Genomic DNA, 11844 nt, shown 5'->3' with positions numbered 1-11844 from the left:
CCCCCAGCCTCGCTGCTTTTGGGTGAGGGTCTGCACAAGCCGTGGCCCCACGGTGGGATGTGGTGGCAGCCCCCACCCAGGGCAGGGCCTAGTCTCCACTGACAGTGCTCACGGGGACAGCGAGAGCAGAGCAACATGGAACTGGCATGATGTGCTAAACTCCTCTACAGACAGCACACCCTTCCTGCTCCCCCCCAGAAACACTGCTGGACAAGGGCACACGCCGGCCAGTGTGTGCAGAACTCAGCCCTTGTCCCACGGGACACTGCTCCCATGGCTTCCGCTTCCTCCCAAGGTCAGTGGTCCTGTCCTCTGGGCCAGCTCTCCTGCTGGCCTGCAAGCATGCCCATTTCATGTTGGAACCAAAGGCTCTGGAGACCGCTTCCCCAGGCTCTCTGCCCACCTTTCTCCTTTTGGCAAAACTCCACCACAAGAAAGAGAAGAAGGAAAGGCACAGACCACCGTGCCCCGCTGGGGTGAAGACAAAACTGCTGAGGCGCCGGGGGGCGGGGAGCCCCTCTCTACAGCCACACGAAGGCCTTCCCGGGAACACACAGGGAAGGAGAGCCTCAGATGATTCTTCCCTATTGAACAACAACTGTCCCACAGGAACAGCCAATTCATATCTTATTTTTTCCAAGAAATGTTTTCTTTCCCAAGGAACCCCAAAATGCTTCCCAAACAAGAAGGTCATGGCAGTACTTGTCTGCATACAGGAGACATCGTCTTCAGGGTGCTTCCTGCCACACCTCCATCAGTCCTGATTTAAGCAGAAAGGGGTTTGTCCTCTTCAGCCCACAGATGAGGAAACTGAGGCTGGGAGGGGAGAAGTCAATTTCTTGTCACAGCGACAGGGTGCAGAGGGCAGATGCTTTGCAACCTGGTTTGACAGATATATTTGGCTACAGAACTATAAGCAGACTCTAAGTATTTTAGCTGAGTTCAAGCTAAGTGTTCTAGTGTTCTGAAAAGAAACCCTGAATAGAGAAGAATATGAGCCCTCCTCACAGATCAACCCCACACCTGCTCCATGAAGCATCTACTGAGCAAGACTCCAAGCCCTGCCCTAGGAGCTGGGGACATAGGGATGAACCTAGGCCCAGGCCCTGCCTAAGAGAGGCCATCTCACCTGGGAAAGAGATGTGTCACAGAACTGCACCTAATGGTTTGTACTAAAATTGTCTCCCAACTGGCCTCCAAGTTTTCCTGGCTCCTCAACTGCTCTCAGGAGGAAGGGAATTTTCTAACATTTAACAGAGAAATTCCAGGGACCCAAGAGCTATCATGAGGGTCTCCAAGTTCAGAGGCACACTGAGCGTTGACCAGAAATTAAATAAACACTTTTGCATCTACTTACGACCAGGTTTCAGAGACTGCTGTGAATAAGCTAACACCCAGCAGATCCACAGCCTGAGGCCTGGGCAGCCCAGGGTGGTGTCTGCCTGAGCCATCTGTTATCAATTAACATGAGTTTCCCTGCACCCAGCAAGTCCAGTCCTGTAAGGCAGGGGACAGGTCTCGAGTTCCCAGGTGGAGACAGAGATGAGCACTGGGACCTAGGATGACCCTCGTATATTGGGCTTAGACCTGAGACGTGGGCCATGAGATGGTGTGCCATGGAAGAGTCGTGGGTGGGAAAGGGTGCTGGGAGCAGGACAGGCTTCTCAGCCAGGGGACTGTGGAGTTCTGAGCTGCAGGACGCAGATGTGCGGACCAGGGAGGAAGCAACAGCTGCATGGAGTCAGGAACGGGGGAAATGAGCAGATCTACTGCTGGCACAGGGGCCTGTGCCCACTCAAGCAGAGCTCCCAGGGCCAAGCACAGCCAGCACAGCAGGAGAGGCAGCTCCTGGAAGGGCTGGGAGTCCACCATCAGAGCAAAGACAGAGGCGGCCTTGGTTGAGAGGGCCAGCCTCCTGCTTGAAGCCAGTTCTGCAGCTCCGCACACCAGAGCCATGGCAGCTCTCTATGCCTGCCCTCCTGGAGCCTGCAAAGCCCACCACTCCAGTGCCCCTGGAATTTGAAGGCCTTGGTCACATTGGCACACCCAAAATAGCCAGCTGCCTGGGCTGAAGAAGAGAGGAGTTCTCTGGCACACTGAGGGGGAGACTGCAGTCAGGGAGGCCTGTCCAGGGCTGAGAGCAGAGATAAAGACCAAGATGCAGTAGGGCCCAGCAGGCAGGACATCACCCCGAGCTGACATGTGCAGCACAAGATGAGCCTGGGCAACAGGCTGTTTGCTACCAACACTATACTCTCCTCTGCAAAAACAGATGTCCCATTACCCAGGGCAAAGTACACGGCGCACCCTCTTCAGACAAGGGCCCAACGTGGAGGGCAACGGTGTGCCCCTTGGAGACATGCTAAAGTAGTGTGTCTACAGCAGAATGCCAGGCACACAGAGGGTGCATTCCCCAAGTATTAAGAGTGTTAAGTTGCCAAAATAGCAACCAAGGCGCCACTTCTATTTTTTATAGTGGACTAATATGAAAAAATATATCTGTGCCCTGAAATACAATCATAATTATGTTGTCAGCTAATTCTGATGAAGATGCTATAATTTGGATACATTTCTAGGTCCAATTACTGTGCTCTCATGCTTAACAAAAGAATTCAAGGGGAAAATGACGTACTCAGAACAAGAACAATCACAGTGGTTTGGGTCTGGGCATGCGATTGCTATGAATTATCTATTATCAAGCAGCTACTCTGCACTATAGAAAGGAAAACTTTAAGTGCATTAACTGGTCCTTGCTTCTGGTCTCTGATCTGAGGAACAGCCAGGTCCGATCTGGATCTCTGGCCTCTCTGCCTGCCCAGGGGGCCCAGGGATGAATAAGGGCTCTGCCGCACCCTTCCCAGAAGGTGGCCATGAATGGGAATGAGTCCCTGAGTCCCAGCAGAATGGACCCCTCCAACTCTGCAGACTGCTGTGAGTTGACAATGCATAGCCGGGGGTGGCCAATGCTTTCAGCAGCAGGGCACAAGTGTGCACTGATGCTGGCCTGCTCTGAAGGACTCCTCCCCAAACCCCAGGCCAACACGGAGCGGGAGTGGAAGGACCCTGCAGCCTGCACAGCAGGACCCACAGTCCGCCGACCAGCACTCACTCTCCCGGCTCCAGTGGCAAAGCGTCCCCTAAGGATGAACTAGGGGGCTTTTCCGCACTCCTCTCACGAAGAACAGCTGAAGACTCTGGATGCTATAGGTCAGACAAACACAGGAAGGCTGAAAGCTGTGAGGAAGACAGGCCAGTTCACCAGCTCCAACCCAAGAAACGGCAGGGTGATGACATGCTCAGGTGTCTCTCTGCCTCCTGACCCCCACAGGGCTACAAGGGCCCAACAGTCACAGGCTGGCAACTCCCAGAAAAGCCTGCTCTCTGCAGCCAAGGGACAAGAGAGGGCCGCCCAGAAGGACAGGACCCTTCCACATAACATTCACAGCAGACACAGGGCTGGACCACACGCTCCCGGTGTCCACAAGGCAGGCAGGCAAGCTTGCTTTCACCGCCTCCCTCAGCGTCCACCGGCGGCGAGGAGGCAGCACCCCCTCCTACCAGCAGAGTCGGGGAGTCTGCCAAAACAGAAGATTTAAGTGAAATCCAGGCTCTCACAGGATTCAACCCAAAATCATTCATCTCACTTTCCTAAGAACCAGAAAAATCTCAAGTGGCATGAGACAAGGCCATCCACAGAGAGCAGCGTGGCACAACATGGACGCCAGGACCACCCAACAAGGAGAACACGTCCACAGAGTTCATGCACACACCCACAGCAGACAGCAGGACAGACGCTCGGCCAAGAGGCAGGCGGAGAAGCCCCGGGCACTGCCACCCGCGAGAGGACCGATGACAACCAAGAAAGCAGGAGGCCAGAGCCTTGGATGGACAGGCTCAAAGCAGATTGGAAAGTCCGGGAGACTCGGTGATCCTGCAGAGAGCAGCGGGCACAAAATCACAGAAGAAACTGACTTAAATACAACAACAGAGCCTCAGGAACCCGTGGGGCCACAGTGAAAGATCTAGCATTTGTGCCCTTAGATCCGGGAGGGGAAAGAGTGAGCAGACCTGGAAAAATATTCACAGGAATAACAGCCCAAAGTATCCCAAATTTTAAAAAAGGGTAAAGCAGCAAACTCAAGAAGCCAAAATCCCAAACAGGACAAACTCAAAGAAATTCATTCTAAGAAACATCGTGGTTAAACCCTGAAAACTAAAACCACAGCAAAACCAACTGGAAGTGGCAAGAAGAAACAAACTCCTACATAGAAAGACAATCCAGATGACTGCAGACTTCTCTCCAACACACTGCAGGCCAGCAGGAAGTGGCACAACAGTCTCAAGTGCTGAAAGGATCCCACTCCAGGGAAGGTGTCCTTCAGGAGTGAAGTGGAAAGCAAGGCACTGAGGAGTGGGGGCAGGGGAAGAGGGGGACTTGTGTTGGGCAGATGCAACCTAAGAGTGGCTAATGGAAGCTCTCCAACAGAAGGGATCAACAAGAGTCCTGCGCCATCAAACACATGACAGAACAATGGTATAAATGCTTGGGCACATGCAGGGGACTTTCCTCCTGAATGGTTGGAGCCACAAGCACAGCTATAACGGGGGCTCACTGCATGCAAAGAAAGAGTCACAGCAATTATTAAGAGGAGCAGCTCAGGGAGGCTCAGGGAGGTGCAGGGAGGTACAGGGAGGCTCAGGGAGGCGCAGGGAGGTGCAGGGAGGTACAGGGAGGCTCAGGGAGGCGCAGGGAGGCGCAGGGAGGCACGGTTTCTACAGGCTGTGCTAACTGGAGCAAGGCAGCAAATCCACAGGTAAGAGCAGATTTGACTGCACACTAGCTATGTTGGCGCCAACCTGCTGGGTATGTGGTGTGGTGCTGACTTAAGAGGCAGCCCCTGGGTGAGGCCGATAAAGAAGTTCTCCAGACAGACAGTGGTGAAGGTGGCACAGCCACGTGAATGAACCCAGCGAGGTTCATTCTCAACACTGAAGACAAGGGTGAATCTTACGTATATGTACCAAAAAAAAAGGAAAAATTTTTTAAGCGTAATCCATCAAGGTAAACTGTGCATGAGACTACTCGGTATTATCTTTGCAACTTCCTATGAATCTACACTTAGTTCAAATACAATGGCAAACAATATCAGTCTGAATCCTCAAGCAAGGATTCTACAGAAGAATTGCAAACATCCAGTCCCAACCATGCCCTGTGGGAGGTGAGGCTCAGAAGCCACAGAGGCTCAGTGGGATGGAGCCTGGTCCACATTCCATCTCTGAGGGGCGAGGGGGAGATGCAGGATCTGAAGGGCCGGTTGTATATCCTTCATTTCACCCACTACCTTCCACATGGTCTCTGCACATGACTGGCAGCCAGAGCTCCGCTGGCCCAACATCCTTCTCTTGGCCTTGACACCACCAGGGATCCAGTAAGCACCCAAAAAGTGTCAGCTGAACTGATGGCTACAAAATGCCTAAGCATTTATCAGTAAGCACAAGAAGACAAAATGGACATTGCTAGACTATACTCCATTTAAAGGCAATAGTTTAAACATTTCTTGCTTCCTCTCCTTGATTAGTATAAATCACCCTCTCCACTCTGCAACTATCTTTACTTGGGTTTATTTACTTTAAACAGAGTTCAACAGTCACAGCTAAGATCCTACTAAATCATCTATCTCAGAGGAGAGAAGCAGGTGGCAAACGTTTCCTGAGTTACACTTTTGTTTTCCTGTGTCCCACTTGTCCCTTGTTATTAGATTCATAAGAGCCAGCAGCTTCCCAATAGGAGGGGACATATTTCAACAGCATAAAGCTAGATTGCTATCACATCCAACACAATGAATAAAGTAGCTTTGTGCAAAATGAAGCTACTGTGCTCCTCTGTCTTCAGGCGAGACTCGGCGAGGACAGAGTACTCTCCTTCCACGTGGCTCATACCACAGCACCCTAAAGCAGCTGTGGACAGGCCACATCATCCTCACACCCACTTAAGACCTGCTGGAACCAAGACAATGGATTGGAAGGGGAAGAGGAGACTAGAAGCCTGAATTAATCAAGCCCGCACCATGACACTGCACCACACAAGACTCACGCCAGGCCGATCTCATCTTCAAGACAAGCCTATGACATAGGTCTTTACTGTACTTGCTCCACTATAGACAACATCTAGTGTAAGAAGCACTGATATTCACGTAGACTAAGACACGCTGGTTCTTATGGCACGGACACCAAGAAACCTCCGACTCAGCGGTGTTGAAATGTGAGCCAGGATCACTTGACTTCAGAACCGTTCCCTTATCCTGAGGGAGGCAATGTGGGTCGAGTCAGGGCCCAATGCACAGCCCAAGTCAGGGCCCAGCTGGACGCGGGTTGGGAAGCCTCACTCCCAGCCCTGTCCCCTGCAAGGCCCCATCTCCCCACCTCACACGCCCCACACACTCCGAGCCGACCTCTGCCACAGCACTGCAGACCCTGCTTTCAAGAGGGGAAGGAGCTGAACATGAGTAGCAGGTGCCTCAGCGACCCCATCACACTCCCCCTGTCAGATGAGGCACCCCTGTGAGCAGCAGACACCAGAACCCCCACAAGGGAGCACTCACAACACAGAGAAGACTTCCATAACAATCACACTAACCTCACACCCTAGGAGAGTCTGTGGAGAAGGCAGGAATCCCTGTCGTCAGGGGAGGGGAGGCCGAGCTGGCCCAGGAAGTGTGACACAGCTCTAGGAGTGTGGGCGGAAGGCGGCAGAAGCCACAGCCAGTGGGCAGAACTGAGGAGCCCCTGACACTGGGGTGCAGAGAGGGGAGTGGACTCAAGACAGGACAGGCACACTGCTGCACCTCCAGCAGAACAGCAGCAGCTGAGGGGGCCATGCTGCCACTCTGGGAACCCCTCCGGGGACGGCAGCTTGCCCAGGAAGGCCTGGGAGCAGTGGCAGCACGGGGGGGGGGGGGGGGGGGGGGGGGGAGCCTGCAGTAGGACAGGCGACCACCCAGGTCCTACCAGTGGGGACCCAAAGCTAAACTTGTGTTGGCGTCTCCCAGCAGGGGGTAAGCGAATTAAAAATACAGTGTGCAGCCCAGTACGGCAAGTCTGCAGGCCGAGGGGGTCTCAGGCAGCCAGTTTGCAACTTGTCATCCAGGAAAGGCTGCTCATGCGCAGCAGGAAGTCAGGAAAGGAGGCCTAGAAAGGCAGGCAGTGACAGAGAGCAAGAGAGAGGACACACACCTTGCCATCCACATAGCTCCTCATGAGCCCGTGCCAAGGACTGGCTCTGAGTCGGTGGATGATGAACGGACTTATCTTCCAGCTCAGAATCTTTCTCTTAGGTCTTTCCCATCTGCCACCATGTGTACAATCCAAGAAAAAGTAAATTTAAAAAAAATTACTTAGGTCGATGTTAGAAATAAAGGTATAACAATGCCTGGCAAAGTAATGGGGTGGCCCTGCTGGGGGAAGAAGACTCACTGATGCCAATGGCTTTGGCCTGACAAGCCATGAAGCTCTGAGGAAAAGAACAAGGCTGCACCAGCTCCGGACATGGAGCGAGTCGGCCCTCGAGATGCCGAGCGCTGCTCCCTGAGGTTGAGACAGCGCGCTAGGTGGGACATGTCCTGGGCCTCTTCCTGCCTCTCTCCCATAATGATGTGCCAGCCGAATAAAATGACCAAAAAAAAAAAAAAAAGAGGAAACTGGTTTAACCAGTAGCAAGATCAAGTTAGATTTAGATTTAGATTTGATGGGGAAAAATGTTCATGACACAAATTACATGTATTGCAACTAGAGGCCTGGTGGGCACCGTCTAGTGAGCCTCGTCTCAAATGGCACATTCCAAACCTACAAATGTGTGGGCCAGGTGAGTAGAGTGGAACATGTACCCAGGGGCTGGGCCAGTCAAAAAGGGACAGGGAGCTCCCAGAACTGGGTGTTCAAGAATTTTCCACGTGTCCGCCATCCAAAAAAGAAGTATCGAGACTTCACAGCCCAAGGGGGAAGTGCTAGGGAGTGATACTGGCCTAACTATATGGTTATATAGTGTGCACACATGAATAAGTAACAACAGATCCCATCAATATGTACAAGTGTAATGCACCAATTTTAAAAAGTGGGGAAAAAAGACTTCAAAGTCCAAAGAGGTACCTGCAACCTTCCCCGCCCAGACTGACTGCAGAATAACATTACTCCTCCAGTGAATGACACAGACCTTCACACTCAAGACAGTGTTTGACCTTCCCTATTGTCTTCTTAAGTCGCAAAATGGGCAGTGCCATCACCATCATCAACACCACCAACATCACCATCACCACGAAATGAAATGCTGCCCAAGTAGCATTTCATCATCATCACCATCACCATCACCACCACCATCACCACCATCATGACCATCACCACCATCATGACCAGCACCAGCACCATCGTCATCACCACCATCACTCTCACAATCATTACCAACATCATATCACTACCATCATCATAATCACCATCATCATCATTATGATTCCCATTTACAAAGGAAAAATCTGGGGCTCAAAAAAGCCCCTAACAGTTTAGGGGGGGAGCATTTAGTTAATGAGCTTCCAAAGGAGTCCCCAGACAAGTAAACAACAAATCAAAACTTAACCCAGACCTTCCAAGCTAACTGCCGTATCTGCCCAGATGCTGTGTGCCCGCCCCATCCTTCTTGGAAGATCCTTTGGTATTTCCTGAAATACTCAGTGGTTGCTGTGAGGAATGCTAGTCTTGGTACCCCCAACACAAGACATATCGTGGTTAGATGGAGTAATTACAACTAAGAGTAGCTACACTAGAAAGGGAACTGTGTTCCCTGTGTCTGTTTATAATTGCTTACCACAATTCATTTCAGGGAGTAATATGCCAGAAAATGAAAGACTGCCAGAAGTGAGCAGTACAACTCACCCAACCACATTCTTAATAAGCATGTCCTCTGCACAGCCTGGCAACAGATCCAGAAGCAGGCAACAGTGGCACATCACCAGGTTAGAGGCTTGACAGCTTTTAGCAAAACACTATGGAGGTCCCATAGGCAGGTGCCACACATGTGCTAACAGCACCCTCTGGTGGTTAATTAGGGCACTGCAAATCAATAGCCATATTAAAAACAGGGCTATTGTTTACTGAATCGATAAATTGCCAGGTGCTGTGCTTTGCCCGTAACCTACTTAACCTTCACATTAACCCAGCAACTGAGGGGCTGCTGCCCATTTTAAGAAGAGCAAATGAGATCAGGCAGGGGACACAAGGCTACACAGCAGGTGGACACACAGTGGCAAAACAACCCCGAGTCACTGCTCCATTATGCTGCAGAGGTGGGTCTGTCCTGGCAGCCAAGTACACCTGGCCTACTCCAGCAGGTGAGTCAGGCAAAGCTCTGATCACAGGTTGTACTCATCACAACCAGACACTTCCTGGCCAATTAACTTCACTAAAAGTCACTTCCAAATCTCACAGGGCTTTGCCAGTCACATCCACATTTTGCACAACAGAAATGACCGAGCAGAAGCACTTGATTTATTCAAGCGCCTGCCTGCACTGCCATTAAGGCTGGGAAGGGTACAGCTACTCACTCTGGGACAGGACAGGGCAACCCTGGGCATGGGTGGGGCTGGGGTCTCCTGGGGTACAGGGAAATTGTGTTTCCCGATCTGCTACTAGTTACACAGTGAGTTCAGTGAACGTCTGCAAACACTCATCAAGCTGGTCCTCTGTGGGATGTGCGTTCCTCTATGCACATGTCATGCATCATCTCCAGAAAACTTGAACTTAAAAATATTAAAAAGATACAGGGGAAAACAATGCTCTGATTCACAGGTGAACTCTTCTTTAAAACAACACATCTGAACCCTACTTTGGTCCACGTAGCTGTGTGACCCTCGGCATATGCTTCCGTTTCCTCCTCTGTGCAGAACTGGGGGGAGGACGGCAGGGCATCGGAAGCGCAATGTGCCTAGCTCAGTGCCCAGCTCTTTAGAGGTAACATCCTACATGAGGTGGCAGGAAGGGCCTGGTCCAAGGCAGGAGCCAGGCTCCCAGCTCTTACCCTCCAGCCTCCTCTAGAACTCTTTAAGCCTCATTTTTTGCATCTTAAAGATGAACAGCCCAAATTAAAAGTGGCCTTGTAATGTTGCAAAGTGGAACCTGGTCTTCAAGCCCTAACCAGAAGTTAATGTGCAAAGACAAGAGGCAGGGCCACCTGAACCAAAGAAGGATGGGACAGACCCACCAGTGCCACCTCCCCTTGCCTGGGGTCACACGTGAACCAACCTCCCCTGCCCATACATAATCCCTGAAGTGCCTTCCAGCTCTGAGGCTCCAGTAAATGCTCCCCCCTAAACTGTGGAATTATTACTTCACCATGCATCTCATAAATGCCGAGGAACACGTCAGCTTCCACAGCTCACAGAGTTAACGTGTTTATTAAACGCAGGGAGGAATCCCACGGGTGTTTTTCTTTGCTGAAGCTGGGTTAACAAAATAAAATGAGAAATGCTCAATATCCACAATAATTAAGGCTGGGCCGACAGTTGCATTATAATTTTATGCACACACATTTCTTCCATGTTAAAACCTGGCTTTTTTTTTTTTTTTTTTTTAGTTATTTTTAAGCACTCTCAAAGTGAGAGCCCTGGGCAATGAAGTATATTCACGTTTATTGTGATAATCACAGCTGAAAAATGTGGCCTTGTCCATAGGACAGCATTTCATACAGAGAAGAGCAGCCCAAGCCCCGAGTACACATGTGGGAGCACTGAGGGGTGGGGACCCTGGTGCAAGCCCAACAGTGCAGCTCCTGTCTGCAGACTGTCACGGAGGCCTTCAGGAATGCCCGCCATGACAAGAGTCTCCGTGATTATTCCTGCATTAAAAATAAACCAAGCAAAACCCCCTCCCATCTTCTGGTGGACCTACAGGGAAAGAGAAATGCCCACAGCCACCACCAGCACCACCACACCCCCAGGTCTCTAGCTTTGGCTCCTTCACTTGTTCCCATCTTTGTCTGACTAAAGGCTGCCTCAAAGCCAGCTTCAGCACTCAGCAATGGCCAGAAAAGCCACTCAGAAAGCTGAGGCAGGAGGATCTCAAGTTCAAAGCCAGCTCAGGCTACATAACAAGGGTCTGTCTCAAAATAAAAAGGGCTGAGGAAGTAGCTCAGTGGAGAGCACTTGCCTAATATATGCAAGATCCGAGTTCAATCACCAGCACTGCAAAAAAACAAACAAAAATCCCTTAGGTTTAGGTCCTAAGTTATCGGCTACCCACTTCTACACCTGGGGAACTTAGATTTAGCGCCACACGGAGACAGCTGTAGCCACCCTGCTGACACCATAAGTATGGTCGGGGATGTCACTGGGGGAGTCACTGTGTGGGAGAATCCTGGGATTCTGCAGACTGCTAAATGTGATGCCAACTGGACAGAACAGGGAACATCTTTCTTTTTTTTTTTTTTTTTAAGAGAGAGAGAGAGAGAGAGAGAGAGAGAATTTTTAATATTTTTATTTTTTAGTTTTCGGCGGACACAACATCTTAGTTTGTATGTGGTCCTGAGGATCGAACCCGGGCCGTACGCATGCCAGGCGAGCGCGCTACCGCTTGAGCCACATCCGCAGCCCAACAGGGAACATCTTAATCCAGAAAGTCCAGCTGGCTGACAGACCTGCCTGCCATGTCCCTGGAGTCTTCTGCTACCCTCGTACACATGCGCACCTCACACACACACACACACACGTAAAATACACATGTGTACCACAGAGAGACACAATGCACATGCCCCATACGCACATCCACACACTTTCTTACTTTTAGTGGCACGAAGGAGGCAGC

General features: G+C 51.0%; 1 protein-coding gene across 5 annotated transcripts in view; it reads right to left on the bottom strand.

The window, feature by feature from the left end:
- Positions 1 to 11844, bottom strand: part of Zfat (zinc finger and AT-hook domain containing) — a 180581-nt gene that overhangs the window by 152387 nt on the left and 16350 nt on the right. The window lies entirely within an intron of this gene.

Source organism: Marmota monax, unplaced genomic scaffold (genome assembly GCF_021218885.2).
Source record: "Marmota monax isolate L192 unplaced genomic scaffold, Marmota_monax_Labrador192_F-V1.1 WCK01_AAM20220418_F8-fsc00073, whole genome shotgun sequence".
Lineage (NCBI taxonomy): Eukaryota > Metazoa > Chordata > Mammalia > Rodentia > Sciuridae > Marmota > Marmota monax.
Note: the sequence above shows the minus strand (reverse complement) of the source record. Positions and strands in the feature narration are given on the sequence as shown.